General features: G+C 45.4%; 1 protein-coding gene and 1 long non-coding RNA gene across 19 annotated transcripts in view; one reads left to right on the plus strand and one right to left on the minus strand.

Moving 5' to 3' along the window:
- The window catches only part of LOC115842371 (uncharacterized), an 82,568-nt gene extending 70,016 nt beyond the window's left edge, over window positions 1–12,552 (plus strand). The window contains exons 2-11 of one of the 3 annotated variants that reach the window (XR_011377142.1): window positions 2,686–4,287; window positions 5,122–5,163; window positions 6,039–6,145; window positions 6,738–7,017; window positions 8,242–8,344; window positions 8,571–8,716; window positions 8,973–9,037; window positions 9,562–10,335; window positions 10,420–10,549; window positions 11,009–12,552. This is a non-coding gene — a long non-coding RNA (uncharacterized lncRNA). Of the gene's footprint in view, window positions 1–2,685; window positions 4,288–5,121; window positions 5,164–6,038; window positions 6,146–6,737; window positions 7,018–8,241; window positions 8,345–8,570; window positions 8,717–8,972; window positions 9,038–9,561; window positions 10,550–11,008 lie in introns of all 3 variants that reach the window. The other 2 variants (XR_009560605.2, XR_011377143.1) reach the window with 2 other exon arrangements.
- DHRSX (dehydrogenase/reductase X-linked) overlaps window positions 1–15,365 on the minus strand; it is a 368,637-nt gene that overhangs the window by 38,468 nt on the left and 314,804 nt on the right. The window contains exons 11-18 of one of the 16 annotated variants that reach the window (XM_060291849.1): window positions 10,810–11,034; window positions 9,500–10,595; window positions 9,093–9,386; window positions 8,217–8,362; window positions 5,420–5,933; window positions 2,498–3,938; window positions 1,951–2,333; window positions 503–1,226 (exon numbers count right to left, since the gene is read on the minus strand). The gene's annotated coding sequence lies outside the window, so the exon portion shown is untranslated. Of the gene's footprint in view, window positions 1–502; window positions 1,227–1,872; window positions 2,334–2,497; window positions 3,939–5,419; window positions 5,934–7,856; window positions 8,028–8,216; window positions 8,363–9,092; window positions 9,387–9,499; window positions 10,596–10,809; window positions 11,035–15,365 lie in introns of those variants that run through there. The other 15 variants (XM_060291855.1, XM_060291850.1, XM_060291852.1 and 12 more) reach the window with 15 other exon arrangements.

Consider the following 15,365-nt stretch of genomic DNA (forward strand, 5'->3'; position numbering starts at 1 on the left):
TTATCTCTGTCCTTTCAGGAGGAACTAGGAGAGCTGTGACTCTATGATTCTAAGCCTTAACTACTTGAGTCTGCTCTTTGGAACACGGGGAAAGTCTGGGACACGAAAGCCTTTTTCTACAAACGGGGGACATAGAGGAGATACTGTACCCGGGAGATTCCCCAAACAGTCCTGCTCATTTTCAGTCCCGTCTTTTCTTGGATATTCCTCACACCTTAGGGGAAACGGATGGGACAAGAAAGGCAAGAAGGTTTTGGATGAAAAGGTTAATCCTAAACTCGGCAGGGGAACTCAGTACTGGGGGGCTTGGTTTCGCCAGGAGTCATAACCTCATAGTTCCTGATTGACATTACCAAGGGGAAATGGAAAGTCTAAGAATGGGAATTTTAGGACAGGAATGGAAGAAACGTGAGCAGAAAGAGGTTATGTAAAAGCGGTAATGATGCCCAAAACTCAGCCTCTGCGCACTGGTGCCGAATGAAATCTCAGAGACGGTTGTGGGTGAAGTTGAAAAGAATAGCTTTATTGGTTTGCCAGGCAAAGGGGGACACTGAATTCGTGCCCTCAAAACTGTGTGTCCCAACCTGGAGGGGGGCTAGTGAGGAGTTTTGTAGCAAAGGTTCAAGGGTAGGGTTGCTGATCAGGATCAGGGTGTATGCAGGGCCTGCACCCCTTTAATCTGGTCTCAGGTAGTCTCTCTCTCTCTCATTTTTTAAAATATTTATTTGGCTGCATGAGCACTTAGTTTTGGCGCACGGGATCTTTGTTGCAGCATGCAGGATCTTCAGTTGCAGCATGCAGGATCTTTAGTTGCAGCCTGTGGAATTTTTAGTAACAGCATGTGGGATCTACTTCCCTGACCAGGAGTCGAACCCGGGCCCCGTGCATTGGGAGCATGGAGTCTTAGCCACTGGACCACCAGGGAAGTCCCTCAGTTAATCTCTTGATGAACTTCTCTGGTCCCTTGAATCTGGCCTCAGGGGGTCTTCTCTGGAATGAAGAATGGTGACAGCTTCCATTTGTTTGGGGGGTCTTAGTGCTGTAAAGAGCTCAAAGATGTTGTCATGTGTATCCCTCGAGGGTGAGCCAGGACCTGCCCCCAGGCTGCACTATTGTTTCTTCACTGCTCCTCCCTTGTCTCTGCATCCCCATCCTTCCCTGATTGGCAACTGTTTGCATCTTCCCTTTGGGAGTCAGGGAAGGTCCAGGAGGCTGGAGTCTGTTCCCTACAAACAAGAAATGGGGGACAGAAAGGCTTCTATGCCCAGGATCCCCACAGGGTCCTGCTCAGTTTCAGTAACCCAGAGCAGTGGTGACCAGAGATAACATTCTGTTATCGAGTCTGTTGCCCTGAGACCAGGAAGCCATCATGCTAAATCAGTGGAATCTAAGATAAACCTGCAGGAAGCATACACGTTTAATGCTCATTTTCTAGAAATTGAGCACCTACGTCCCAAATCATGGAGCCCTCGTCTTTATTTCTCTTGCCCTTCACTTTTGATCTACCAGCAAATCCCGTTGGCTTTGTGGTCATCAGATGTCTCAAGCCTGATTCTCACTCTCTCCATTTCAGCCGTGCTCTCTCAGTGATGCCCCTAGATGGGTCTCCCTGTTTCCGCTTGTGTGTTACAGACTCCACTGTGCCCCCCTCAAGTGCATACGTTGAAGCCGTAACCCCCAAAGAGACTGTATTTGGAGATGGGGCTTTTAGGGAAGTAATGATGGTGAAATGAGGTCATAACGGCAGAGCCTTGATCCCATAGAACTCCTGTCCTTACAAGAGGAGGGGGGCACACCAGAGTGCTGTCTCTGTCTCTCCCTCCCCCCTCTCTCCCTCCCTCCCTCTCTCTCCCTCCCTCCCTCCCTCTCTCTCCCTCCCTCTCTCTCTTTCCTCCACGGGAGGACACAGCAAGAAGATAGCCGTCCATAAGCCAGGTAGAGAAATCTCACCAGCAGCCAACCCTGCTGGCTCCTGAATCCTAGGCTTCCAGGCTCCAGGACCGTGAGAAAATACATTTCTGTGTTGCAGCCGCCCATCTGTGGTCCTCTATGACGACAGTCCTAGCAGATAACACAGTGTCTCTCTTTGTCCACTGCTCTCATAAAAGCCAGAGTATCTTATAAAAATATAAATGAAAATAGGTCGGGCTTCCCTGGTGGCGCAGTGGTTGAGAGTCCGCCTGCTGATGCAGGGGACGTGGGTTCGTGCCCCGTTCCGGGAAGATCCCACGTGCTGCGGAGTAGCTGGGCCCGTGAGCCGTGGCTGCTGAGCCTGTGCGTCCGGAGGCTGTGCTCCGCAACGGGAGAGGCCACAACACTGAGAGGCCTGCGTACTGCAAAAAAAAAAAAAAAAAAAAAAAAAGGGTCATTTGTGTATGTTCTGTTATATAGGTAGAATATCCCAGGATAAATATTGCAGGTCGAATATAATCTAAGTCTTCAGCACAGCCTCCAAGGTTTTATATGACCCGCTTCCCAATCTTCTCTCCAACTTTACCTTCTACGCGTCTTCTGTGTTCACACAAGCATCCTCCTGTCACCGGAGTTCTTCCACATGTGTCCCAGAGTCCCACGGCACGTTCAGTCGCTTGATCACAGACACAGTGGTGCTAGAACAGGTCTAATGGACTTTCCTGAGCCCATCAGTGGAACCCTTATCTGTATTTTTCTGTCTTTATCACTCAGCTGTTTGCAGCACGGACGTGCGTACTGGGTGTTTCGTCAATCCTTACTTTAGTTCAAGATTTCAAGCAAGAAGAGACCATCACACTGGCAGGCTTCTAGGTGCTGGGACACAGCAGTGATCAAGACAGACAAAAGCATCAACTCAAAGAGCCTATAAGGTAAAAGTAACCCTTTATGCATCAGAAAGGTAACAAGCAGAATGGAGAAGAATCAAATCTGCAACGAGGATGGGAGGGATACTACAGATGGCCGTGAACGTGGTCAGAATCAGTCTGCCTGTGAAGGTGACTTTTGGCAAATTTGAAGGAGGTAAGAGGGGAAGCCATGGGGATGTCTAGGGGGAAAATTCCAGGAGGAGGGGACCACAAGGGTGTAGACCCTGAGGATGAACATACAAGGTTAACTGGAAGAGCAGGAAGGACACTGGAATGGAGTGAGCCAGGGAGAGAGGGTGGGGCGGGGGGAGGAAGAGACCAGCCAGTGCACTGTCTATAGGTCAGGGAAGAATGGTGGGGTTTTTTGTTTCTTTTCCGGTATAGTTTATTACAGTATATCGAGTAGTTTTCTGTGCTGTACAGTAGGACCTCGTCGTGTGTGCATCCTATATAAACTAGTTTGCATCTGCTAATCCCACACTCCCAATTCTTGCCTCCCTCACCCCGCTCCCTCTAGGCTGATCTCTATGTCTGTGAGTCTGTTTCTGTTTTGTACATAAGTTCATTTGTATCTTTTTATTTTTGATTCCACATATAAGCGATATCATATGGTATTTGTCTTTCTCTGACTTACTTCACTCAGTATGATCATCTCTGGGTCCACCCATGTTGCTGCCAATGGCATGGTTTCATTCTTTTTCATGGCTGAGTAATATTCCACTGTGTGTATAGGTAGATGGGCACTTAAGTTGCTTCCACGTTTCAGCTGTTGTAAACAGTCTGTAACGGGGTCTCCAGAAGGACTCCCTGGGAACGTGGCATGGGGTAAAAGTCAAGTCAGCTCTCAGCCAGGCACAGCCACACAGCTGGGGGCACTCGGGCGAGTCCACGATTTAAAACTAAAGCTGTGGAAGGTAGTTTTCAGGGCGGTGGGAGGGTCCTCTGTGGGTCCGGCTGTGCTACCCTCTCTACTTGGGACTCACAGGGGATTCCGTTTGGATGTCTGTCCTCACCTGTGGTTCAGTTGTACAGGTTTTCCTTTAGAAACTGTGCCTGCACATTCCAGATGTGGTGACGGGCATGCTGCTTCTCAGGCACCTGTGGAATGCGGACACTGGTCTGCCCCCCTGCCCTTCCCACAGGGCTGCCCCACTTGTCACGACCATCAGCTGTACCCCAGTGGCCGTGCTGAGCGTGGGGAGAGTGCTTACGGCTGGTGGGCAGCACTCTGGTTTACATCACCCACCACCTACCTCTGCTGGACGCCTGCCCGGATGGTGGGAACACATTGCTAGCGGTGCAATTCCATACTTTAATGCTTTCTTTTTTTCATTTTATCTAAGGGTCTTTTTAATAGGCAATGAGGCCAAAACAGATGATGAAAGATAAGGGGTGTGTTTTTACCCATTTTTCGTGTACAGCAGTATCACCAGGAGCAGGGCCACAGGTAGGATGACAAAGGATCCCACCCCCAGATACCATCTCAAAAGAAAGCGCAAATGCAAACAAAATCCTCAAGGAAAGTTGTTCATTTGGACAGTGCCTTAAACGCACACTATTTTTTTTTAACATGAAAATTACAATTAAAAATATATATATTTTAGGGGCTTCCCTGGTGGCGCAGCAGTTTCCCTGGTGGCGCAGCAGTTGAGAGTCCGCCTGCTGATGCAGGGGACACGGGTTCGTGCCCTGGTCCGGGAAGATCCCACGTGCCGTGGAGCGGCTGGGCCCGTGAGCCATGGCCGCTGAGCCTGCACGTCCAGAGCCTGTGCTCCGCAACGGGAGAGGCTGCAACAGTGAGAGGCCTGCGTACTGTGAAAAAATATATATATATGTGTGTGTGTATATATATATATTTTTTATACTGTAGTATAGTTGATTTACAGTGGTGTTATTTTCAGGTGTACAGCAAAGTGATTCAGTTATTTATGTATCGCTTTTTTTTTTTAAGATTTAATTTTATTTATTTTTGGCTGTGTTGGGTCCTTGTTGCTACGCACGGGCTTTCTCTAGTTGCCACGAGCGGGACTACTCTTCATTGCAGTGCACGGGCTTCAGTAGTTGCAGCACGTGGGCTCAGTAGTTGTGGCTCGCAGGCTCTAGAGCGCAGGCTCAGTAGTTGTGGCGCACGGGCTTAGTTGCTCTGCGTCATGTGGGATCTTCCCGGACCAGGGCTCGAACTCGTGTCCCCTGCATTGGCAGGCAGATTCTTATCCACTGCGCCACCAGGGAAGTAAGTCCCTCATGTATCTATCCTTTTTCAAATTCTTTTCCCATATAGGTTGTTACAGAGTGCTGAGTAGAGTTCCCTGTGCTATATACAGTAAGATCTTGTTGTTTATCTATTTTATGTGTAGTACTGTGTATATGTCAATCCAAACTCCTAATTTATCCCTCCCCCCTTTCCCCTTTGGTAACCATAAATTTATCCCTCCCCCCTTTCCCCTTTGGTAACCGTAAGTGTGTTTTCTATGTCTGTGAGTCTCTTTCTGTTTTGTACATAGATTCACTTGTATTATTTTTTAGATTCCACATATAAGTGACATCACATGGTATTTGTCTTTCTCTGTCTGACTTACTTCACTTAGTAAGATCATCTCTAGGTCCATCCATGTTGCTGCCAATGGCACTATTTCATTCTTTTTCATGGCTGAGTATACTCCGTTGTACACATGAACCACATCTTCTTTATCCGTTCCCCTCTCGGTGGTGGTTTAGTTTGCTTCCACGTCTTGGCTGTTGTAAACAGCAACAGCATAGATTTTTTACGTAAAAGTGAAAGAATTGCTTGTGCGTATCTTCACCCATCTGACTCGCTGGACTTAGTGCTGCTCATGCAGGAAAGGAATGAAAACGATGAGGCTCCTTTGGTTTTCTGTTCACGTTTACTGAGACGTAATTGTTTTCAGTAAAAGCAGCCCTTTCAGGTGGACAGGTGGGTGAGTGGTGAGCCCTGTGCACGGTTGTGGAATCAGCACCACCGCTGAGTTGTGTACATTTCCACGCTCTCTTGTCATTTTGTTGCCGACATGGTTCCTCCACGGCCAGCCCCTGGCAACCATTGTTCTGCTTCCTGCTTTAATAGCCCTCTTTCTGAAAAACAAATTTTCCTTTTTCATTAGATGTTCCTATTTTTCTTAACACGTCGCTAGCTTTCTAGTATTTATGTGAATTATTATTTATTGTCCTTTTCCTAAGTAGCACACTGGGGAGAAGGAGAACAATTTATGCAGGAAATTGGAGTTCCCTGAAGATCTGGGTAACCCCATGGAAGTGTACCCCATTTGTGCTGGGGTGAGACAAAGGTGAGACCCACTTCCTCACCCACAGAAATCAATTCCCAATGTCTAGATTTCAGGTAGCTTAGCAGCTGTGGTGTTTGATGGGGGAGGGAACGTCGTTAGTGACAGGCAAAGTTCAGGAAGGAAGAGGTTTATAGTTATTACGAAATAGTGGCTCTGTTCGCTGTGCTGTACAATATATCCATGTAGCTTATTTTTTACCTAGTACTTTGTACCTCTTACTCTGCTTCCCCTATAATGCCCCCCTCCCCCTCCCCCTGCCCACTAGGAACCACTCGTTTGTCCTCTAGATCTGGGAGTCTGTTTCTTTTTTGTTATATTCACTACTTGGTTGTATTTTTTGGATTCCACATACAAGTGAGACCCTACGGTGTTTGTCTTTCTCCACCTGACATTTCACTTTGGAGGGAGGTATTGGAGCTTCCATAACGGTGAGAGATTGCAGAATCCATTGGCCCCATCACGCTGCTCAGGGAGAGAACGCCAGGGTCAGACGTCAGGGACCATCTTCATGCAGGGTCGGGGGGGACGGGGGTCCAGAGGCAGGAGAAAGGAAGGAGCAGCTGATAGTTTCTTTTTTTGTTGTTTTTGGCAGTATGTGGGCCTCACTGCTGCAGCCTGACCCGTTGTGGAGCACAGGCTCTGGACGTGCAGGCTCAGCGGCCATGGCTCACGGGCCCAGCTGCTCCACGGCATGTGGGATCTTCCCGGACCGGGGCACGAACCCACGTCTCCTGCATCGGCAGGCGGACTCTCGGAAGCCCGGCTGATAGGCGAGTGAAGAGGTTACTGTGGATGTGGAAATCCAGGGTGAGGCTGGTGGTTGAAGGAGAAAGGAGCTCTGCTGCTGCAGAGGCTGGCATGGAGCAGCACAGGTGGGACTTGGGTGCTATCCTGCCTGGTGAGGTGACAGGCAAGGAGGTGAAGAGGGCAGAGGTGACGGAGGGGAACCGGGTGGCACCCGGGGGGGTGGTTCTGTGCCCAAAGCGGGGGCCACAGCAGGCAGCCTCGGGGACATGGAGGAGGTGGGGATGCACTTCCCCAGGGAAGGGAGTCAGTGTGTGCATCCAGGCGCAACGGAAAGTTTAAAGACAATGGAGACAAGCTAGGTAGCCAACAGGACGTCCATTAAATTGTGTATAATATATATTATACAGTTATTATACTGCTCTATTATGTATAACATACACATCATTATAGATTATGTACAATGAACACATAATACACAATATAGATTATAAGGTATATTGTACTATAGTAATATATACTAGTATATACTGTATACTAGTATTAATATACTAGTACATGGTAATATATATACTATATAACAGTATATATTATGTACTAATTTTTGTATATAATATACATGTATCATATCTAGTATTTAAGGTTATACCATCGAAGTTTTGGTACATTAAATTGTATATTATATATAGTATATTTCATATACATGTCAGATTTTACATTATATTATGATTTTACATTATTATATACTGTTACATATTGTATACAATTACGTCAGTCATTTGTTAGAATGTATATTATATATTCTGTTATATATATGTCTATACATTATATTCATATATACACATATTAATATATAATACATGTTTATACATTACTATTATGTATTAAGATATACTCATATAATGTATAATATATGCAATTACACCGATTATATTTTATACTATGTATTACAACTTAAAAATTATACCTTGGGCTTCCCTGGTGGCGCAGTGGTTGAGAGTCCGCCTGCCGATGCAGGGGACATGGGTTCGTGCCCCGGTCCAGGAAGATCCCACATGCTGCGGAGCAGCTGGGCCCGTGAGCCATGGCTGCTGAGCCTGTGCTCTGCAACAGGAGAGGCCACAAGGTACTCGTGTGCCTCAAAAACCAAAAAGATACCTTAACTGTCATGCTGTCAAATGTTACACGTTTTATGTTCTATATGCGTGTTGTATAAATCATATTGTATGTGTATCATATATTATTGCCATATTTATAATACTTACAATGTTTATATTTGTTACATCCACACACACATAATACGGGGTAGTGCAGACGTGAATATTACCTTCTTCCATGCTGCTTCCCTTCAGACTCAAGACGCTGAAGACCACGTATCACTTTCCTTAAGACTCCTCCTCGGGACCTGTCCCTGGAGACCGTCCTGATGGACCGGCTGGACGCTCTTGTGTCACAGTGAGTTAGATCACCCACCTTCAAGGGGAGGGGGCACAAGAATCAGACAACATCACAGCCTAATTTCAGATGTTCATCCACCCTAAGGATAGGAGGAAATGAGAAACTGGAGATGCTCAGCGGACAGTCTATCACCTTCATCATCATGTCCATTCCCGGGGATCCGTCCACGCAGCTTTTCATGCTTCTTGAAGCCCTTCACTGATAACCCTCTGCCTCCCTACAGTGCTTGGTGAGGTGGACATCCATCCTCGTGGACCCTGAGACAGCCTGCAGGCCTGAACTCTCCACACCCGTGGATGAGCTGAGCCTCCTCGTGAAAAGGGAGGGACAATTCTGGACACCACCTTCCCCCAAATCCTGGAGCTCCAGGTCTGCAACCTCAGCAAGTACCCTCTGAACTACCCTGACCCCCATGGGCTGAATAGTGACACATGGCCCCAGGGAGGGAGGAGCCAGTTGCTAAGTAGACCATCCTGTGGGGACAGCGTCTGTGCCTCTGTTCGTTCCAGATCCCTTCCTGTTCTAGAATTCAGAATCTGATCATAAATCCACCCTCCCTTGTTTGGTTGGACCGGTAGAGCCATCATAACCCCACTTAACTGTTTCCCCTCGGGTCCATTTTTAGGTCATCTGCATCCCGTGCTCTGGATCAGTATTTTCTACAATCTCAGGGTCTCCAAGGAATGACTGGTAAGCAGCACCGTGGGAAACCCACCCCCAATAATGCCCTCCCAGGAACCATTACCGTGGGTCCATATTTACGTCGGGATAACACAGGCCTCTGTTCTGCAGTTATGAGATGTTGTCAGGAAGGGTCGACCACGTACGCTGAGCCGTGACACGCTGTTTCATTGGTGGTGATGTTTCTTCTAGTTATGATTTCACGTCCCTAGTGACTCATCAGGATCCCATAAATCTCAGGCAATCAGAGAGCAGGAAAGGTTTGTGATGGACACTGCATCCTTGACTTATTAAGGGTGTCAGCACTGCCCTGACGTCCTCGAGTGGCACTGCCTTCCTGCGTTCAAGTCCCTTGGTTCTTTCAAGAAAATATCAGAGAATCCGTATCAGACAGTGTCATTGCTGGATTTTTCTACCCCCAAACAGCTGAGACTGTGATTATAAGCATTAGAATATAAGATGGGCACTTACCAGGTAGGTCATGACACGAATCCTCTAATTATTTTGCCTTATTAACTCATGTCCTTGATTAGCACCTGACCAGGCTGGGCTGAGTTGCCTTTTAAGTGATGGCTGTTTTCAATGATACCGGGAGACAGATGGTCTGTTCTAAGAAGGTAATGGCTTTACAGTATTTTTCAGAGATTCCCCAGTAGAAATCACTTGGTGTTTCCATCAAACGGTCGCAGCATTTACTTAGCTGACTCAGATTCCCCTGGGAAGTGGTCTGCTCCTCCTCTCCTGGAGAGAGACAGGAACTGGCAGGTCCTCACCTTGTCGGTGACAGTGACGCAAATATGGAGGTCCCATCTCCACCACTAACCACCTTGCAGGCAAGCTTCCCATCGTGCAGAGAAAGTAAAGAGGCGAGTGACTTGCAGAAGGGTGCACAGAGGCAGGAGGGGGGTGGAGCCTGGCGCTCACAGGCACAAAGTGGAAAGCATCTTTCTCTTGGGCTGGAAAGGCTTGAGGGTGGGCTGCCTCTTCTGCCACCCGAGATCTGAAGGTGGCGATTGCATTCCTGTTGCAGTGCAGAACCCCTGCCCGGACAAAGCAGCAATTCAGCCGCCTTGACCTCGGGGCAAGGCTCCTGGCCGTGCATTCTTTTTCAGGCGTTATTCGTGGAGAGCCTGGCTGGGTGGCTGAAGAAGACCCAGAAGTGATGAGAAGAGGCCGTTCAGGAGCCCACGCTGTCTCTACTGAGATGAAGTAAAACCACGTTGTCTACGCAGGTGCACAAACCATTTCAGCTCGAGCATCTGCTTAAGAGGGAAGGGGTGCAGCGCTGGAGCCATCAGAATTAGACGGTAATGATTAACTATCTCCTTACTGCGTCCCCGGAACGTAAGCCATGGTGCATCTGAATCCCTGCACCGTGTTCCACATGCCAGGATCTTGGCAACGAGAGGGGAACCCTGCAGAGGCGTGGGGTCGCACCTGACACGGCAACCCTCCTCCCTCTGCTTCTCGCGGATCCAGCCGGATGGGGCAGCAGGTGGAGATACTGCTCCCCTTTGGAAGGTGAGCTGGAGACACTTGAGCCCTTCTTTCCCGGAGTTTGCAGTCTCTTAGGGAGATGAAAATCAATAGGTTGAAAAACAGATCTTTCTCTCTACGTTACTTCTCATCTGTCCTAGTCATCTAATCTTCATAAGTCGTTGTTTCCCTGCAAGTGTCAGCTATCCCCCTGCTTAACATCCTTGGATTCTGGCTGAGTTTCTTGTGGCTACTCTAAGAACCGAGGACTTGGTAGCTTAAAAGAACAAAATGTGCTATCTTACCGTTTTAAAGCCCGAAGCTCTAAACTCAAGGGATCCCGCAGGCTGCTTTCTTCTGCAGGCTCCAGGGGAGAATCTATTTCCTTCCTTTTCCACCTTCTGGAGGCGTCTGCCATCCTGAGCTTGTGGCCCCTTCCTTGATCATCAAAACGAGCAGCTCAGCATCTTGTAATCAAATACTCCTCTGACGTCCTCTTTACAGGGACCCAGGTGATGACACTGGACCACCTGTAAGACCCAGGTCACCTGTGCATCTCAAGGTGCTTAGCAGGACCACATCTGCCCACTCCCTTTTGCCACTAAGTTCACATATTCACAACGTTCGGGTATTAGAACATGGACATCTTTGGGGACATTACTCAGCTGACCACAGCAGGCGTCTCAACACTGATGCCTTATGCTCTTCTGTGCTCTCAGCTCTGGACTTTGTTGGTGGATTCCCCCAATCTTCCTCAGTTCTTATACTGTTTTAATGTATCTTTAAATAACAGAGGCCAGAAATAAACCCACACACCTATGGTCAATTAATATTTGACAAAGGACACAAGAATACACAATGGGAAAAAGTCTCTTCAGCAAGTGGTGCTGGGAAAGTTGGAGACATGCATGTAAATCAATGAGGTTTAGAACACACGCTCACACCAAACACAAAAATAAACTCAAAATGGATTAAAGGCTTAAAACTCCCAGAAGAGAACACAGGCAAAACATTCTCTCACGAATCAGGTCAGTCTCCCAAGGCAATAGAAACATAAACAAATGGGACCTAATCAGCTTTTGCACAGCAGAGGAAACCATGAACAGACTATAGAATGGGAGAAAATATTTGCAAGCAATGCAACTGATGAAGGCTTAATTTCCAAAATCTACAAACAACTGAACAACAAATACCCCAGTCGAAAAATGGGCAGAGACCTAAATAGACATTTCTTCAAAGACATACAGATGGCAAACAGACACATGAAAGGGTGCTCAACATCTCTACATTATTAGAGAAATGCACATCAAAAGTACAGTGAGGTATCACCTCACACAGGGCAGAATGCCCATCATCAAAAAGTCTACAAATAATATATGCTGGGGCGGGGGTGAAGGAAAGGGAACCCGCCTGCACTGTGGGTGGGAATGTAAGAACAGGATGGAGGTTCCTCAAAAAACTACAAATAGAACTACCATACGACCCAGCAGTCCCATTACTGGGCATATACCCTGAGAAAACCATAATTCAAAAAGACACATGCATGCCAGTGTTTATAGCAGCACTGTTTACAAGAGCCAGGTCATGGTAGCAACCTAACTGTCCATCAGCAGATGAATGGATAAGAAGATGTGGTACATACATTACTAATGCCATTGGCAGCAACGTGGATGGACCTAGAGATTATCATACTAAACGAAGGAAGTCAGACAAAGACAAATACCACCTGATATCAGAAGCAGAAACAGACTCACAGACTTAGGGAAGGAACTTATGTTTACCAAAGGGGAAGGGGTGGGGGAAGGATAAATTAGGAGTTTGGGAGTAACATACACACATACTATACATAAAATAGAGGAACACACTACTATATATAGAATAGAGGAAAACGAGGACCTACTGTGTAACACGGAGAACCCTACTCAGTATTTTGTAATAACCTAAATGGGAAAAGAATATGTACATGGATAACTGAATCACTATGCTGTATACCTGAAACTAACAATGTTGTAGATGAACTATACTCCAATAAAAATTTAAAAAGTGGGTTGCAGAGTAACTTACATCAGCAGATTCTCATTTCTCTGATCAGGGAAGCAACAGATGATCCATTAAATGGGTGAGGAGAGGGGGAGAGTATGGTGGGTGTTCTGATCGCATGCACTCCATCCCTGTCCACCCCTGCTCCTTGCCCCACAGAGCTCACCATGGGTCTGCCTGTTGGATGGGGGCAGAAGAGAAGTGAGGGGCACAGAGGTGAGAGGGCTGTCCACCCTTGGCCCCATCACTTCACCTTTCAGCGCAGGGGTGTGTGGGTTCAACACCTGGTCAGGGAGCTGAGATGCCACATGCCTCACAGCCAAAAAAACCGAAACATAAATAGTTAATCAAATCCAGGAAGCACAGAGGTTCCCATTCAGGATAGCTCCAAGGAGAAACACACCAAGACACACATTAATCAAACTATCAAAAATTAAATACAAAGAAAAAGGGAATCCCTATAAGGTTAACAGCTGGTTTCTCAGCAGAAACTCTACAAGTCAGAAGGGAGTGGCATGATATATTTAAAATGATGAAAGGGAAATTACTCTACCCAGCAAGGATCTCATTCAGATTGAATGGAGAAATCAAAAGCTTTACAGACAAGCAAAAGCTAAGAGAAATTAGCACCACCTAACCAGCTCTACAATAAATACTAAAGGAACTTCTCTAAGTGGGAAACACAGGAGAAGAAAAGGACCTACACAAACATAACAATTAACATAACAATTAAGAAACATAACAAACATAACAATTAAGAAAATGGTAATAGGAATATACATATATGGATTAAATGCTCCAACCAAAAGACACAGGCTCACTGAATGGACACAACCCATATATATGCTGTCTACAAGAGACCCACTTCAGACCTAGGGACACATACAGACTGAAAGTGAGGGGATGGAAAAAGATATTCCATGCAAATGGAAATCAAAAGAAAGCTGGACTAGCAATTCTCATATCAGACAAAATAGACTTTAAAATAAAGACTATTTTAAGAGTTAAGGAAGGACACTACATAATGATCAAGGGATCAATCCAAGAAGAAGATACAACAATTATATATGCACCCAACACAGGAGCACCTCAATACATAAAGCAACTGCTAACAGCTATAAAACAGGAGAAATCGACAGTAACACAATAATAGTGGGGGACTTAACACCTCACTTACACCAATGGACAGATCATCCAAACAGAAAATTAATAAGGAAACAAAAGCTTTAAACGACACAATAGAGCAGATAGATGTAACTGGTATTTATAGGACATTCCATCCAAAGACAGCAGATTACACTTTCTTCTCAAGTGCACATGGAACATTCTCCAGGACAGATCAAATCTTGGGTCACAAATCAAGCCTCAGAAAATTTAAGCAAATTGAAATCATATCAAACATCTTTTCTGACCACAACACTCTTAAAAATACATAGAAACAAATGACAATGAAAACACGATCCAGAACCTATGGGATGCAGAAAAAGCAGTTCTAAGAGGGAAATTAATACCTATACAAGCCTACCTCAAGAAACAAGAAACATCTCAAACAATCTAACCTTACACCTAAAGGAACTAGAGAAAGAACAAACAAAACCCAAAGTTAGTAGAAGGAAAGAAATCATAAAGATCAGAGCAGAAATAAATGAAATAGAAACAAAGAAAACAATAGCAAAGATCAATAAAACTAAAAGCTGGTTCTTTGAGGAGATAAACAAAATTGATAAACCATTAGCCAGACTCATCAAGAAAAAGAGGGAGAGGACTCAAATCATTAAAATTAGACTCCACAGAAATACAAAGCATCCTGAGACTACTACAGGCAACTCTATGCCAATAAAATGGACAACCTGGAAGAAATGGACAAATTCTTAAAAGGTATAACCTTCCAAGACTGGACCAGGAAGAAACAGAAAATATGAACAGACCAATCACAAGTACTGAAATTGAAACTGTGATTAAAAATCTTCCAACAAACAAAAGTCCAGGACCAGATGGCTTCACAGGTGAATTCTATCAAACATTTAGAGAAGAGATAACGCCCATCCTTCTCAAACTCTTCCAAAACACTTCCGAGAAAGGAAGACTCCCAAAATCGTTCTATGAGGCCACCATCACCTTGTTACCAAAACCAGACAAAAATACTACAAAAAAAGGAAATTATAGACCAATATCACTGATGGATATAGATGAAAAAATCTTCAACAAAATACTAGCAAACAGAATCCAACAACACATTAAAAGGATCATACACCAGATCACAGTGGGATTTATCCCAGGGATGCAAATATTCTTCAATATACGCAAATCAATCAATCTGATACACAGTATTAACAAGCTGAAGAATAAAAACTGTGATCATCGCAATAGATGCAGAAAAACTTTTGATAAAGCTTTATAAATCTTTCTATCACCCATTTATGTTAAAAACTCTCCAGAAAGTGGGCACAGAGGGAACCTACCTCAACATAATAAAGGCCGTATACGACAAACCCACAGCAAGTATCATTCTCAATGGTGAGAAACTGAAAGCATTTCCTCCAAGATCAGGAACAAGACCAGGATGTCCACTCTCACCACTATTATCCAACATAGTTTTGGAAGTCCTGGCCACGGCAATCAGAGAAGAAAAAGAAAAGGAACACAAATTGGAAAAGAAGTAAAACTGTCACTGTCTGCAGATGACATGATACTATACATAGAAAATCCTAAAGATGCCACCAGAAAACTACTAGAGCTAATCAGTGAATTTGGTAAAGTTGCAGGATATAAAATTAATGCACAGAAATCTCTTGCATTCCTATACACTAATGAAGAAAAA

The sequence above is a fragment of the Globicephala melas genome, chromosome X (assembly GCF_963455315.2).
Source record: "Globicephala melas chromosome X, mGloMel1.2, whole genome shotgun sequence".
Lineage (NCBI taxonomy): Eukaryota > Metazoa > Chordata > Mammalia > Artiodactyla > Delphinidae > Globicephala > Globicephala melas.